The sequence below is a fragment of the Saccopteryx leptura genome, chromosome 2 (genome assembly GCF_036850995.1).
Source record: "Saccopteryx leptura isolate mSacLep1 chromosome 2, mSacLep1_pri_phased_curated, whole genome shotgun sequence".
Classification (NCBI taxonomy): Eukaryota; Metazoa; Chordata; class Mammalia; order Chiroptera; family Emballonuridae; genus Saccopteryx; species Saccopteryx leptura.
The window spans coordinates 148,634,444-148,651,407 of NC_089504.1; the positions used below are offsets into that span (position 1 = coordinate 148,634,444).

At 40.7% G+C, this 16,964-nt stretch overlaps 1 protein-coding gene across 5 annotated transcripts in view; it reads left to right on the top strand.

Annotated features, from left to right (window-relative positions):
* PCED1B (PC-esterase domain containing 1B) overlaps positions 1-16,964 on the top strand; it is a 155,198-nt gene that overhangs the window by 130,032 nt on the left and 8,202 nt on the right. The window contains exon 4 of one of the 5 annotated variants that reach the window (XR_010749256.1): positions 16,524-16,753. The exons of 2 other annotated variants lie outside the window; for them this stretch is intronic. The gene's annotated coding sequence lies outside the window, so the exon portion shown is untranslated. Of the gene's footprint in view, positions 1-23; positions 266-16,523; positions 16,759-16,964 lie in introns of those variants that run through there. 2 more of the 5 variants (XM_066369038.1, XM_066369039.1) reach the window with 2 other exon arrangements.

The window sequence follows — 16,964 nt, forward strand, 5'->3', positions numbered from 1 at the left end:
CAGCCTGAGGCCACAGGGGCATGCCCTCGGAGGTCCTGCCGAGGCTGCTGCCCCCACCCCAGCCCGCTGACGGAAGTGCTGTCTCTTCCTGATAGGGTTAGAATGACCCAGCAGATTGGCAAGAGGCCATGGGGAGCTCACAACTGCCTTTTTCCCCTCTTGGCTGGGGTGACTGTGGGGCATAGCCACTGACTTCTCTTCCTTCCTCCTCTGGACTAAGCAGTAAACGGGCATGACAATAAGGAAATCATCCTTGCATAAACATGTAAGTATGCATTCCTCATCATTCGGCACTACCGCAAGGTAACAAACTTGTGTGAGGCTTGTGACTGGGGTCCGAGCCCATAGCCATCAACAATACATCTCCTATTCTTAAGCCATCACTGAGAGATAACAATATTAGCCAGACAAAAACATTCTTCTTTTTTCATTTGGAGGTTTTCCACTTAAAGAAATAATAAGCTCTTTCTCTACTTTTCTTGAACAAACTAAGCGTATGACAGGCAGGGTTTGCAGATTTTTCTTTGCCTACTTCCTTCTGAAATTGAAGTCTGTGGTTAACCAAGCTCTGCAAAGACAGTTTCTCCTTCAGACTGTGGGCTAACAAAGCTCTCTAAGTAATGTACCCCATTGTGTTGGGGTTTTTTTCTGAGGAGTATAAGCAATCAAAATCAAATTTTAAGAAAATGAGGTATAAAGAATTTTCCCAGGGTCTTGATTCTGTGACTCCACCAAATGCCAAGGACTTTTGAGCCTACTGTCACCAGACACATGCCTGAAACCAAAGCAGTGACATGTTAAGTGACGGACTGGTGCTTTCAACTCTGTGTCAGCCTTTGTTTCTCTACATGCAATAGCAAAGCACCTGCACGACTTTGCCACAGGGTTTTAGTTTCTGTTTACATCACTGTTCTCTATGTGGCATCACCATAAGCAAGGGAGTGGTAGCTGTCAAGGAGGCAGTGCGGTGGCCGGTGCCAGAGATGGGCAGAGAGCAGGGCAGGCTGACCCCCATGGGCTCGATCTGGACCTTGCTGCTTCCTAGCTGACTGGCCTGGGGCAAAACCTGACCCTCTAGAACAGGGGTAGTCAATTTTTTTTATACCTACCGCCCACTTTTGTATCTCTGTTAGTAGTAAAATTTTCTAACTGCCCACCGGTTCCACAGTAAATGGTGATTTATAAAGTAGGGAGGTAACTTTACTTTATAAAATGTATAAAGCAGAGTTAAAGCATATAATGATAATTACCAAGTACTTTATGTCAGATGTTTGCTAAGTTTGGCAGAATAAATCTTTATAAAACAACTTACTATAGTTAAATCTATCTTTTTATTTATACTTTGGTTGCTCCGCTACTGCCCACCATGAAAGCTGGAACGCCCCCTAGTGAGATGACTACCACTGGGAAGAAGCCGGTTCCCTGTTTCATATTCCACACAGGAACAGGAATACCTACCCTGCACGGTGGTTTAAGATAACAACTAATGGATATATGGTGTCTGGACTGTAAAGTAGACTCCCAATACATGATGACAATAATTATTATTGCCGATTTTGTAAAAAGAGTTGATACTGGGTGTTTGTTATTTACTGTTGTGACCCAAGGGAACGCCGATGCCTTGTTAACATGGGATCTTCAGGCCTCACTGAGGTAGTGCTGTGTAGTTGGCTAATGTGTCTGATTAAGAAAAGGCGGGAGGTTTGGTATTTTCAGAAAGATTTTGACATGATTTAACAAGTTAAATTCATCCTGTGAAAGGGAAGTGAAATTAGATGATCTGCATTTTAGAAAGAGCAAAGATTGCAGGTTAGGGATTGGGGTGGAGGAAGAGAAAGACATGTGGGCAGATGAATTAGGAGGCCATAGCAGGATTTCAGATCTGCACTGAGGTACAGGCTGTAGGAAAAGAAGTGGACTCCGCAGTGTTTAGGGAATAGATCTAACCTGCTTTTGGTGGATGAAGGCCAAGGAGGAATTCCAGATGATCTTGCAATGTGTCGTGGAGCAACTAGGTGAATATTGACTTCACTTACTGAGAGGAATAGATAATTAGTTTAGGATTTATTTTCAGTTCAATGTCAGCATAGTCACAGAGTTTATTCAATTAGCAGCAAAGAGATATTTCTTTATGCTTAGTTATTTTTATCGTGTATTTTAAAACTACTCCATGACTTAACTACCATGCTTCACTATAATAAATGCATATATGGAAAATAAACAGTCTTTCTTCTGATACCAATATATAAGGTGACTGAGTCCACAGTTACACAACACTTAGAAATCAAGACTAAGAAAACAGACTACTGACATGTGATTCAAAGATTTATAGTCATCGCTTGATCAAACCAGTAAACATCAGCGTTAGAGAAGTAACAGTAATTCATAATTCTCCTCCTTCATTTGTTTAAATGTATTTCAGAGATTCAACAACAAAATATATTAAGTAAGGAAAAGAGTGTCCTAAAGGAGAAAGGAAGGCAAAAAGAAAGTAACCAGTAAGTTTTATAAATAACTTGGAAAAATATAAAAGACTGGTATTTTACCAAAAGAATTGAATAGTGATATACAATAGATTTTTCAAATAAATGATGTAGTTTGGCTCAGTTCAGAAAAGAAGCCACTTTTTAAAGTGCTGTTTTTGCCTGACCTTTGGTGGTGCAGTGGATAAAGCATCAACCTGGAACACTGAGGTTGCTGGTTTGATGCCCTGGGCTAACCTGGTCAAGGCACATATGGAAGTTGATGCTTCCTGCTCCTCCCCACTTCTCCCTCTCTCCCCCCTCTGTCTAAAATAAATAAATAAAATCTTAAAAATAAAAGTGCTGTTTTCAGTAAAATTTTAAAAATCCCTTTTCAGAAATAGAAGTGATACTCTAACATAGCCCATCATTGCATTTCCCACACGGAATTACAATCACCTGCTTCTGTGTTTTTTGCCTTACAGACCATAAGCTCCCGAACACAAACTGTCTCTTTGGCCTCACGTCCTGGGTACCAACTCTGAGCCTGGCCTGTGGAGGCACTCAGACTTTATCTAATGAAGGAAGGAAGGAAAAGTAGCACTCGTCAAAGACTTTAAAAAAAAATTTTTTTTTTTTATGTGCCTTGACCGTGGGCCTTCAGCAGACCGAGTAACCCCTTGCTGGAGCCAGCGACATTGGGCTCAAGCTGGTGAGCTTTTTGCTCAAACCAGATGAGCCCATGCTCAAGCTGGCGACCTCGGGGTCTCAAACCTGGGTCTTCCACATCCCAGTCCAACGCTCTATCCGCTGCGCCACCACCTGGTCAGGCTTGTCAAAGACTTTAAACAATTTTCACCACTCTGGACAAAGCAACACCATTTCAGGAATTTAGTAATTAATATTATTTAAAATTTTGGAACTTATTTTTTATAAAAATAATATGACTGAGTTACAGATAGCTTCAAAAATAAAGAAAACGATTGCATCCATAATCCCATCACACAAATATATGAAGGGTGAGCATTTTGGTTTTGGTTTTAGCAAAAAGTAATGTTGCCACTGTTAGAATTAATTTATAATACTGCTTACAAGCATGGATTTTTTAAAAAAATATCCAGACTTTAAAAACTGATAGTGCTGTGGGTAGCACTTTCAAATATGACAAGTTGAGAAGAAAAATATAAGGCATTTTAAATAGAAATTTTTAAAATGTAGATCATGAATGTGAAAGGTAAAAGAAGATTCTTTGCCAGCTTCTCTGATTAGGAGAGAGATGATGCTTCTGGCATATTTATGGTTTACAATGAAGCTTTTTATTTGCATAGTTTATGCTAATATGGATTGAAGAAAGGAAATTTTGTTGTAACTAATAAACAACTAAGTCAACTAACTGGTAACATAAAACATAGGGGTATTTGAGACCTATTAGAGGTGAGGGACATTGCTAAATAATTCAAGGCCAAATTCTCCTAGGGTATTAAATTATTTTTTGTGAAAAGACTTATATATAACCTCTCACTTTATTTATTTTTTCCCTGAAATTCATGACCTGTGGCTCTGGGACTATGGGACCAAGATTCAGAAGGCCAGTTTTTAATCCAAGCTCTACTTTCAGCCTGGCTGTGTGACTTGGGTGACTGCTTGACCTCCCTGAGCCTCAAGATGGCCTAAGGATGATCTCTGTCGCCTCTCCCACTTTTAAAACCTGTTTCTGCAAGGACAGGAGCTCACCAGTCCATGGAGTTAGGCCTATCCAACAGGGTGCCTTTCGGGGTTTACATTTTACTCGGTGGTAGCCATTTAAAGTATATATTTATATTACTAAATTAATAATATAATTTAGTAATTATTTGATACTATTAAAACATGGATATAAAGCCTGGCCTGTGGTGGCGCAGTGGATAAACCTTCGGCCTGGAATGCCAAGGTTGCCAGTTCGAAACCCTGGGCTTCCCTGGTCAAGGCACATACAGCAAGCAAGCAATGAACAACTAACATGAAGCAACTATGAATTGTTACTTCCCATTCCATGCTTCCCTTTCTCTCCTGTCTCTGTAAAATCAATAAAGTATTTAAAAACAAAAACAAAAACATGGATATATGTATAATAATTCTTAGAATAAAGGCTCTACCACTGAGCATTTATTAAATGCCTCAGTCTACTTAGTACCTTTTTTTTCCTTTTTATTGAATTTATTGGGGGTGACACTGGTTAACAAAATCACACAGGTTTCAGGTGCCCAGTTTTACAGTGTATCTGTACACTGTATTGTATGTTCAGCCCCCAAGCCAAGTCTCTGTCCATCACCATGCATTATCACTGCATACTCAGTGTCCCCAGCTGGACCTGGGTCAGAGAGTATTAAGTAACTTTTTTGGTGAAAAAGCTTGTAGGTTACAAACTTGGGACTCTGAACTCAATTTTTGTGCCTGCAAAGTCCATGCTCTGAACCCTAAACTAAACTGGAGAATATAAAACTTGCGTAAAACACAAGAATTCCAAAAGTTTGTAGAAAAGTTTAAGAAATCTCACAGAATGGGGTGTTTTATAAATATACTTCTCAAATTCCATTCATCCTGGTGAAACCAACTTGGCATTCCAAGTTGGTTTCAACCCATAACATTCCAAATCCCAACATCTCTAGCCTTGCTGCTCAATAGCACAAAAGCTTGAATGTACTGACTTGGTACAGAATTTAGTTATGTTACTAAATTGAACTCATGAGAAGTTTTAATCCTGAGTCTCAAAAATTTTAATATGCTCTCAGAGAAGTCCTTGTGCTCCAATAGAAACAAATTATTCATGTGTTTAAGAGTGTTAAGTGAAAATACTTTGAAGAGAAATGATCAAAAATATGTAAACTGTTTCAAGTCAGGCAAGCAAATAAAGTACATATTGTTTTGTGATTTCCCAAATTTGGTCCTTTTCTTTTCTTTCTTTCTTTTTTTTGTTTTTGTTTTTGTTTTTTGAGAGAGAGAGAGAGAGAGAGAGAGGCAGGGAGAGAGAGAGGGACAGGAACATCAAGCTGTATGTGCCTTGACTGGGGAGTCGAACCAGCAACCTCCACACTGCAGGACAATGCTCTAACCAATTATCTCACCAAGGCTTAATTTTTATTGATTTTTAGACAGAGAGAGAGAGAGATAGGAAGGGAGAGAGAGGGAAGGGGGAAGGGAAGCCTTTGCTGCTCCACTCAGTCGTGTGCTTTTTCTGGTTGCTTCCCGTGTGTGCCCTGACTGGGGATCGCACCCACAACCTAGTTGTTTTGGGAAGACACTCTTAACCAACTGAGCCAACCTGCCAGGGTCTGGTCCTTTTTCTTAAGATGGCCAGACACAGACCAAAAACACACACTAGCTGGCTGAACTAAGTTCATTTATATGTAAATATTTAGCAGTCTGATTTCTGGCCCACTTGAAGCATTCTGTTCCAAGAAGAAAAAGAAGTGTTCCTTGAAATAGAAAATGTGCATGAAATGATAATGACTCTAAAAGATAAGTTTAAATTGATCTGTGGCTGGAACTATTAAAGGGTTGTTAATGTTAAAGGAGCATTATTTTTGCCCTTGTTTAGAATATTTTTTACTGTCTAATTAAAATATTTGGCTTTTATGAGCTTGGCTTTAAATAAATTGTGGCTTAAAATAAATTATAAATTTGTAGTAGCATATTAATATACTTTAGTAGAAACCAAAAGTAAAACCCTAATCCTGACTACATATAACATTTGGCTACTCTGGACTTGTACCCATGTGGCTGAAACAGATTAGAGAAAACCAGATATTCATGCTGAGCACCCTCAGTTCAAATAGGGGCTGCCTTCCCATAAGACTGTCAGCTGATTTCTCAACAGAAGCTTTACAGGCCAGAAGAGATTGACAGATATATTCAAAGTGATGAAAAGCAAGGACCTTCAATTAAGAATACTCTGCCTAGCCTGACCTGTGGTGGCGCAGTGGATAAAGCGTCAAACTGGAAACGCTGAGGTTGCCGGTTCAAAACCCTGGGCCTGCCTGGTCAAGGCACATATGGGAGTTGATGCTTCCAGCTCCTCCCCCCTTCTCTCTCTCTCTCTCCCCTCTCTATAATGAATAAATAAAATCTTTAAAAAAAAAAAAAAAAGAATACTCTACCTAACAAAGCTATCATTTAAGATCAAAAGACAGATAAATAGCTCCCCAGTTAAGATAAAACTAACTATTCATCACCACCAAACCAGTATTATATGAAATGTTAAAGGATCTTCTTTAATTAAAAAAAGATTAAAAATATGAACAATAAAAATGGCAATAAATACACATCTATCAACAACTGAATCTAAACAACCACAACAACAACATAACAAGGAGCAGAAGAGAAACAGACCCATAGATCCGAGAATATTTATTTTTTATTTTGTAAGAGAAAGAAACATCAATTTGTTGTTTCACCCATCCATGCATTCATTGGTTACCGGGAGGGTGCTCTAACCTAGTGGTCCCCAACCTTTTTGGGCCACAGATTGATTTAATGTCAGAAAATATTTTCACGGACCGGCCTTTAGGGTGGGATGGATAAATGTATCACGTGACCGAGACAAGCGTCAAGAGTGAGTCTTAGACGGATGTAACAGAGGGAATCTGGTCACTTTTTAAAAATAAAACATCATTCAGACTTAAATATAAATAAAACGGAAATAATGTAAGTTATTTATTCTTTCTCTGTGGACCGGTACCAAATGGCCCACGGACTGGTACTGGTCTGCAGCCCGGGGGTTGGGGACCACTGCTCTAACCAACTGGGCTATCTGGCCAGGGCAATACAGAGAACATTTTTATGGTGGCCAGGTGGCAGGGGTGTTGAGGGAATGGGAGGACAAAGTGAAGGGATTAAGAAGTACAAATTAGTTGTTACAGAATAATTATGAGAGGTAAAATACAGCATGGGAAATATAGTCAACGATATTCTAATAACCATGTACGGTGTCAGATGGGTGCAAAATTTATTGGGATAATCACTTAGTTATATAAATGTGTAATCACTGAGGTATACACCTGAAACTAATATAATAATATATGTCAACTGGAATTGAAAAATAAAAACGATTCTAAAATGGGAGCAAAAAAATAAAACAAAACAAGGGCTCCCAGCTTTAAGCAGGTCTCCATGCTGCTCAATAGTTTCAGCCTCTCCCATGGCTTAGTCAGCTATTCATATCTTCTTGTTTCTCAAACCTCTAACACAGGGGTCAGGAACCTATGGCTCATGAGCCAGATGTGGCTCTTTTGATGGCTGCATCTGGCTCGCAGACAAATCTTTAATAAAAAAAATAATAACATTAAAAATATAAAACATTCTCATGTATTACAATCCATTCATTTCCTACCGCTCATGTTCATGGTTGCAGGTGGCTGGAGCCAATCACAGCTGTCCTCCGGAACACCAAATTTTTATTGGATAATGCGTAATGTACACGGGTCGTTGCATGGCTCTCATGGAATTACATTTTAAAATATGTGGTGTTCATGGCTCTCTCAGCCAAAAAGGTTCCCGACCCCTGCCCTAACACCACCTTCCCCAGGTTCACTCTCAGCTGGTGACCTTGACCTATTTGCCTACTTCAACAACAAAGCACAATCAGGAAACCCCCCACAAGCAGGCACCTCCACACCTACCCATACACCAGCATTATGCTCTGTACTCAATCTTCCCCATGCTTTCTCTGCTTGAACTGTCCAAGCTCCTATCCCAGGCGAGCCCCACCACTTGAGCACTAGCTCCCACCCCTTTCGCCAACTCAAGGACATTGCTCCAGCAGTTCCTCCCTATTGCTCCTGCATCATCTGTTTTTTCCTATTTACTAAATCATTCTAATAAGCACACAAATGTGCTATTATGTGTCCCATTGTAAAAGACATAAAACTCTTAACCCTACTTTCCCCTCTAGGTAACTTCTCATTCTCTGCTTCTCTTTAGAGTAAAACTCATGGAGGGCAGTACTGTCTCCAGTTCTCCCATTCTCTCTTAACCACTCTAACCAGCCTTTGTCCCGTCCACTCTATCAAGGCCAGCAATGTCTCCCAGGTGCTACAGCCTATGATCAAACCTCCCCCTGTCTTAACCACCTCCGACACACAGTCCCTCCTGTGCGACCTTCCCTGAAACTCTTTCTCCTCTCAGCTTTCAGAACTTCACATTCATTTTCTTCCTGCTTCATAGACTCTTCCTTCTCAGTCTCCTCTACAGGTCCCTTCTCACCTTCCTGACCACTTACCATATTTCCCCAGGTATAAGATGCTCCCATATATAAGATGCACCTTAATTTGGGGGCCTGAAATTTGAAAAAAAAAAAAAAAGTTCAATAAAGTTATTGAACTCAAGTTTTATTCATCATAAAATTCATACAAATGCTCATCCATGCAAAAAAGCGGGAAATGCAAGTAAAAAAATCTACAATCACTGTATAAGACACACCCAGTTTTTAGACCCCAAATTTTTTGGAAACAGTGCGTCTTATACATGAGGAAATACGGTACACCTGGAGTGCCCAGGGCTCAATTCTCAGATCTCCTTTCTACTCGAGCTTCACCTTCTCTCTTGGTGACTAACCAAACCAAAACTGCTCTCTCCAGCCTCTCCCCTCAACTCCAGACTTGTCTATCCAAATCCCTACTCAGCATCTCAATTTACATGTGTCCACGCCATCTCACACCTAATAAGCCCCAAACCTAACACTTGACCTCCGCTCCTCTAACCTGTTTCTCCCAACTTTTGTCCGTCTAAGTAAATGGCAACTTCATCCTTCCTGTTGCTCAGGCGAAAAACCAGGGAGCTAGCCTTATCTCTCTTCCTTCCCTCACATCCCACCTCCTCTCCCCGGGCAAATCCTATCATTTCTACCTTCAAAATATACCCAGAATCAGACCACTTTTCATTTCTCAGCTAATATCACTCTTAGAAAGGAAAAAAGAATAACATATTTCAGAGAGATTTAGGATATCTATATAGAGTATTTATATATTTCTGGTGAAATAGACGAGAAGCTGATGACAGTATTGCTTCTTCTTTTCTTTTTTTAAAGATTTTATTTAGTGATATTAGAGAAGGAATGGGAGCAGAGAGAGAAAGAGAAAGAGAGAAAAGAGGGAGAGGAGCAGGAAGCATCAACTCATAGTAGTTGCTTTTCATATGTGCCTTGACCAGCCAACCCAGGGTTTCAAACTGGCAACCCCAGCATTTCAAGTCAATACATTATCCACTGCGCCACCACAGGTCAAGCTAGCATTGCTTCTAGAAAGAAAATGAGGGGTTAAGGAGCAATAAAGGGAAATGGACTTTCCTCTCACTCATATCCCTTGTACCTTTGGAAGTTTTATGCCACATGCCTTAAATGCCTCCTAAAAATAACCAAGATTACATGGCAGGTGGTGGCACATTGGATAGAACATGGACCTGGAACACTGAGGTCATTGGTTCAAATTCTGGGCTTGCTTGGTCAAGGCACTTACGACAAGCAAACAGTGAACCGAGAGTGAAGAAACTACTTCTTGTTCCTCACCCCCACCCTCTGTAAAATCAATAAATAAAATCTTTAAAAAAATAAGCAAAATAATTTAAGGATGACGATAATGGCAGTGCGCCAGGTCTGGCCTCCCACACAGAGGACATCGGAGATGACACACTGCAGTCAGGGCTCCGGGTCCCCACACTGCGTCATTAAGGTGACAAGTCATTCAAGCTTTCTCAGAGCCCTAGTTTCACCATCTGCAAAATAAAGTAATTAGAGTTCGCCTTACTTTATGAAGGGGGAATCTGTTGTGAGACAGCACATTCTATGGGTAAAACTTGACACAAAAGTTTTCATTATCCTTTAGGAAAAAGCCAGGTTTGCTGGGTAAGAAAGCAAGCCAGCACACTGAGCTGTGGAATGGGACACGGGGCTGGGCGAACAGTCGTTACTGTCTCTGTGTATTGGAAGGTCTTAGAAGTAAGGAAATCAGTAGAAAATCTGTTGCTTGGTCTTCAGCAACTTTATTTTATTCATTTTTTTAGAGAAGAGAGAGACAGAGAGAGAGAAGGGGGGAGGAGCTGGAAGCATCAACTCCCTATGTGCCTTGACCAGACAAGCCCAGGGTTTCAAACCGGCGACCTCAGCATTTCCAGGTCGACGCTTTATCCACTGTGCCACCACAGGTCAGGCCTGTGGCAACTTTATTTTAAAGTTAATGAGTATAACCAAGATTATCATTTGCATTATTACAGCTCCTCTGTTCTGTGGTCTTGTGCTGATTATGCAAATTTTTGTTACCCTTCTCTGGATTGTTCTTTTATTCTCACAATATACAGACTCACTGGAATCTAAAGAACTGGGAAGATGTGCAACTCACAGACATGCTTGATCAAATAACGGCACATTTTCAAAGTTATGTAACAGACGGATCTAAATTTCAAACTCAGATTACCATTTGGGCTCTAGATGAAGCTCTGCCTTGAGACACAATAATGATTGTATTAAAATTCACAAAAAAAAAGCAAAATAACAATTTATGGCTACAGATGAGAGGATAAAAGCAATGTGTAATGTGTGAAATTAATTTTTAAGCCACACACTGAGTAAGCAATGAAGTAAAATAAAATGACCTTTTCCAAGAAAAGACAACCATGTTGCTTTATAGGCCAGTTCCCCTAAATAGCATAGCATTAAAAAAAATAAAATAAATAAGCACATAGGGTATGCATTTCAGGACTGTTTTGGGATCTGTTACTCTTGTTTGTTTGTTATTTTATACCATTTAATGTAATGGAGAAATGCTGTATTCTAAAGTGTTTAAAACAGCTATAGAAGGTTCACTGGAGAAAACTTCTTTGAAGCTTTATTTCTTCATTTATTTTGTTTTGATTAATTTACCCCTCTTTCATCTTGGTATTTGTAACAGAGGTGATGATATTCCTCTCCCTCCTCTAAATCACATCCTTCCAAGCTTATCTATATCTAATCAATCAGAGCACAACTTCCTGTACCTCTACCCCCTCCCGTTCCCTGTTGGTTTCAAAAGAACAGGAGGAATCAGAAAATTGTCTGGCCTGCCACTTTCTGTGTTTACCTAAGACTGGCAGCTTAGACCTATATAGTTTTCTCAAGCTGTGAAATAAGCTATTCTACCCACAGGGTGTTGGGAGGAGCACCCCAGAAAAGTACAGGGTTATTGCTACTACAAATTAATTAGAAAAGGGACAATCTTCCTCTTATCATTTCTGCATTTCTCTTTTCTCACTTCCCCTTTCTCTCCCCTCACCATCTTTCCTTTCTTCCTCACTCATAGTTCTTTTCAGCTGTGAACAAACCACACAAGCTCAGGTAATAAGAGCAGAGAGTCTAAATTGTGAAAATAAAACAGTCAATAGAGCTATACCCAAAGTACTGAGAAATGTGAAATGAAAACAAGCTCAGAGTCAAGCTCCAGGAAGATGCTATATCTTGGACTTACTAACCACTTTGTGTTTTCATACTGGCTAGTGTCTTAAAGCTTCAGTCATTAGTCTTCCACTTCCCAATGCAAGAAAATAAATGCTGACTCGTGTTATTTGCCCCAGATGCCACCGGAAATGGCACCCTCTCCCCAGAGGTTGGCTCACAAATCTAGCAGCACCCAGAATGAGCTTATCTGCCTTGCAGCCCAGGCTCTGGGCTCTCTCTCCAACCTGTGACTGATCTACAAGCTGAGAAAGGAGTCTTTAGGAAAGAGATCCAGAATCAGCTGGGAGGTACATTTTAAAATCACCAGTTACTTTAATGAGTAAGTACTTTCCAGTTTTCGCATTTTATTTTAAGCATTGATTCTGCATCTCTGATCAGCCCTTCTCGGCATTCTCACTGCTTGGGCACTTTCTGTAGGAAGGAATCACCATCCCTGCCCACTCCATCCCGCCTCCACTTACTGAACAGCCTGAAAGAGAAAACTGTATTTCATAATAAGAAGTTCTGATAAACTACTAAGTCTCTAAAAATGTACAGCGAAAGGAAACAGGTTGTGAACAAAGGAGGATATGAAGCATCTGTTACATATGCGATCTTGTAAGCTGTGGTTGACCACAAAGGCTTGGCATCAGTGACGCCCAGCTCTGCTTTTTATCAAATAGATGACCTTGGGCAGATGACTCAACCTGCAAACTTCATTTTTGAATGGGTAAAATGGAGGGAGGGGAAAGTACCAATCTCAGGGTTCTTAAAAGGAATAAATAAGTAAGCAGGTAACACATGTAACATACTGTTAGAGTGGGTACTCCATAATGTTACTAAATAAGTTAAGTCATTGTTACAAAGTAATAAGTAAATACTTCCTTTACTAGAAAGTTCCCTTAACTAGTAAATTCCATCCTCCAGAAATGCTGAGGTGGAGCATTGCCATTGATTTTCACAATTCACCCTGAGATAGCGCTGAGCTGCTAAGTTCTGTTCCCAAGGGGTTGAGGAGAAGTGGAGAGCTGTGCGGGGCATGGCAGTAGGAGGAAGAAGCTCACAGATTCAAACGTAGGTAGAGCTGAGGCAAGGGAAACAGGGCTAGGGAACAAGCCTAGTGTCAGAAGTTAGTTTTTGCATCATGTCCCCAAGCCTAGACTCCTGTTCTGTCAGCTTCCTCACCTGGGCCTTGTCCTCTTCCTGTTCCCAGTCCTGGGGCTTGAAACCAGGGGGACATCCTCAGTCCCGCTGCCAACACAGAGCAGTGGGAAACTAGTCTTCCAGATTCTTCTAAAATACAGTACAGGTAGGGAGCAAGGCAGACATAGACTGGCTCTTAAAATCCCAAGTTTAAACAAAAAAATGTTAGCCCTGACCTGATAGCTCGGTTAGTTAGACTGAGCATCGTCCTGATATGCAAAGGTTGGTACTTAGCTCCCTGGTCAGGGCACATACAGAAACAGATCAGTGTTTCTCTCTTCCTCTCTCCTTTCCTCTCTCTCTAAAACGAATTAAAAAAAAAAAAAAACTCTCAAAAATGTTATTTCCCCATGGAAACACTACTGCACTTAGTACTCAGATACTACACTGTTAATAGTAACAACAGTAAAATAACATTTATTTTAAAAGCCCTTTTGTGTAATCTCTTTAGAGGAGCATGTGGGTCGTCTCTCATTTAAAGGATGAAAAGAGAGGTTCAGTGAGCTGTGGAGGCGGCAGAAACCCCAGCCTGCTGACTCAGCCTAACATTCACTGGTTAGATGGGCTTTTGTGGCCATTCCTGGACACAAATTGTCAGAATCCAACCTGTTCATCAGCTGAAATTAACTTAGTTGTTATTAGCTCCACATCATCCTTCCTTTCCAACCATGGGAACTTTTTATTTAACTACTGATTAGAATCTAGAGTAGTCAGCGTAAGTATAAAAATATAGCTTTTATGCAGTAACTGATTTTTCCATTGGAACATTAATAGGAATTAGTTATCAGAATGATAAAAATTGACCTAAATTGACTTCATATCTGCATTCTCTTCCCATGGAAAAATTTAAAAGCTGTGCTTTGCTTTATTTTGTTTTTCAACAGAGAATAAAAAGGAAAACTACATGCAGATATGTATTTTTTTAGGTAGGACTTTTTTTCTTTTCAAGATTTCAACAAATATAAGCTGAGGTTAAAAGCTCAGGTTCTGGTGCTATATTTCCTCCTAAAGGAACAAAACAAAAACTTAAGCTTACCTAACAGTGAAGATTAGAGGGGGCCAAATATATATCGGGACAGAAGATGATTTGACTTTGGGTGATGGTCACGCAATGCAATACACAGATCATGGATCATAGAAATGCACACCTGAAACCTATATGACCCTATTGACCAGAGTCACCCAATAAATTTAATTTAAAAAGTAAACATTAATAAAACGATTCACAGTTCTGCCTTTTACTAGCAAACAACCATAAGCTAGCATAACTTCTCCAAGCCTCAGTGTACTCATCCATAAAATGAAGATAATAATAGTTCCTACCTCATTACTTTGTGAGAACAAAATAGGCCTGGCACAGAGTCAATGCTCAATGAATGCTAACTATTATGTATAAAACACTGGGCTGTGAGGGGTACAAGGATGAGTGAAAGCCCTTTGGCCACCCAGGACGACGATGGACTGGGGTAGAAAGGCTAATGGGCATTTAATTATAGTACAAAACGGAACCATGTGCTCTGACCGAGAGATTTTTCTCTCTGGGAAAATAGGGAAGGCTCGCAGACAGAACTAGACAGTTTTAAACCGGGTCTTAAAGGACAAGCAGAATTTTGGTAGAAGAAAGGGTTAGGAAACATTCAATGCTGAGTTACAGAGCAAACATGAAGAGGTGAGAAAAAGCCCTCTGAGTACACACAAGCTCCATAATTCACCCCCAGGCTCTGGGAGATGCACAGAAGGAAGGATCGTAGCCCTGGTTAAAAAACAAAGTCTAAATGCAAACCGTTGGACTTATGCTAGCATATCAAATGAAAATGAAAATGTGAAATTTGAAAACACATATAAAATTAAAATACCATTTTACACAGTATTTCAATCACACTAAAGCACTTTCTTAAGGGTTAAGAGTAATTTATAGAAAGTAAAAAGTTAATGATAAAATCTAAAACAAAGGTGAAATTGTTTGTTACACTCAGCTTCCCAAAATACATTATTATACCATCCTCCTCCCTAAAGTATTTTTTCAAGAATTATATCTTATTTTTTATTACCAAGGAATGGTTGAACTGTTCTATATCCAGGTGTCATTTAGTATAATTTTTATGTCTTTGGAATAGTGGAAATAGCCACAGCCATGAAAAATAAAAATGACTTGATCCAAGCAGTTCAGAAGCAGAATTTAATTCCACGTACTTATGCCAATGTTTCAAGCATAAATTATACAGCAGCACTCCAAAAATGCACAGCAAGAAAATGTTGTCATCATCCCAGCGAGGATCACTATTTACCTTTAGGAAGAGCGTTCAAAGGTCACAAGAGAATTATTTTAGGAATTCAGCCACAGTTGGTTGGAAAGATAAATGGGCGTCTAGAGAATTTAGAAGTGATAAGAGGCCCAAACAGACTAAATTACTTCTTGCCCTCCCTCCTCCCCACCCCCTTGGAACTTTCTTGTACTTAACCTGAATCTTTCTGGAACTCAGGAGACAAATTTGGGCTAGCTAAATTTCTTGAGCACTTAAAAATGTGGCAGACCTCCGCTAATGACTTTAGATAAGTCCACATAACCCTCACTTCTGGAGAAATCCCTCGCGTAGTTCCCATTTGGGTGATGAGGAATCTTAAGCGCCGAGACGATGAGGAATCTTAAACGCTCAGAGATCACTTAACCTGCTCAGGGTCTCAGAGGTTGTGAAGGGTGAAGCGGGGTGTAAACCCTGGGGTCTGACTCCAGGGCCCACCCTCTGGGCCCCTGAGCTTTATGGCCTCAATTCAGAGTCATCTACATACAAATGGTAATTGATAAGGGAGCTGTATAATTTGTTTGCATCCAAAATGGGATTTGGGTGGGAGGAGGGGGAGAGCTATTAATTAGGCTGGGAAAACCTGGGTAAACCCGGATAGTTTGGAGTAAATCAAGACTTGTGATCACCTTATTGACGGGTGCTGTAGTGGGTAAGTTTACCCGGGGGGAGGAACACTGAAGCAGAGAAAAAAGAAGTCGATTAGCGGGCTTTGAGGAAGACTAACATTTGGGGATTTGCTGGAGAAAGAGAAACTCACAGAGGCAATGGGGGAAGGTGAGAGAAGAGGGTGTCAGACGCTCTAGAATTTTTTCAGAGGGGAGTGGTCGCCGGTGTTCCAGTCCCCAGAGCTGGAAATACTACTGTCCCGGGTCTGTTGGCCCAGCGGGCGCGTGGATGTCCCGAGTTCCATTCCCAGTAGGGGCACTCGGGAGAAACGACCTCCACCTCCTCTCCCTCCTCCCCCCCTCCTTCTCCTCCTCCTACTCCTCCTCCTTCTCCTCCTCCTACTCCTCCTCCACCTCCTCCTCCTCCTTTTCTCTCTCTCTTGCTCTCTCTTTCTCTCTCTCCCTCACTCTCTCTCTCCCTCTCACTCTCTCTCTTCCCCTCCTGCAGCCATGGCTAAGTTGGAGCAAGTTGGCCCCTGGTGCTGAGAATGGCTCCATGGCCTGGTCTGGGGCACTAAAGTAGCTCAGTTGCCAAGCAACGGAAAGAAAGGCTACGGATTCCACCAGGACCCAGAAATGGCCATTGAAATGAGCAACAAGGAATCATTGGTGATTTACTGACACACATTTCTTCGGTTTGATGGAGTTGGAAGCCAAATTAAAGTTAAAACAACAACAAAAAAGTGAGTGGGAGGTGAGGACACAGCCAGTGCAAACAAACTCTTTCTAAGAAGTGACCTTGAAGGGGAGGAAAAGATAGGAACTGTCCTGGAGGTGGAGTCCAAGAAGTTTCTTTTCTTTCTGAAGAAAGAAACTAGAATGTGTTGAATGCTTACGGTAGGAGCCAGCCTGAGGAGACTGAGGAAAAAGTGGAACGCATAATTATCCC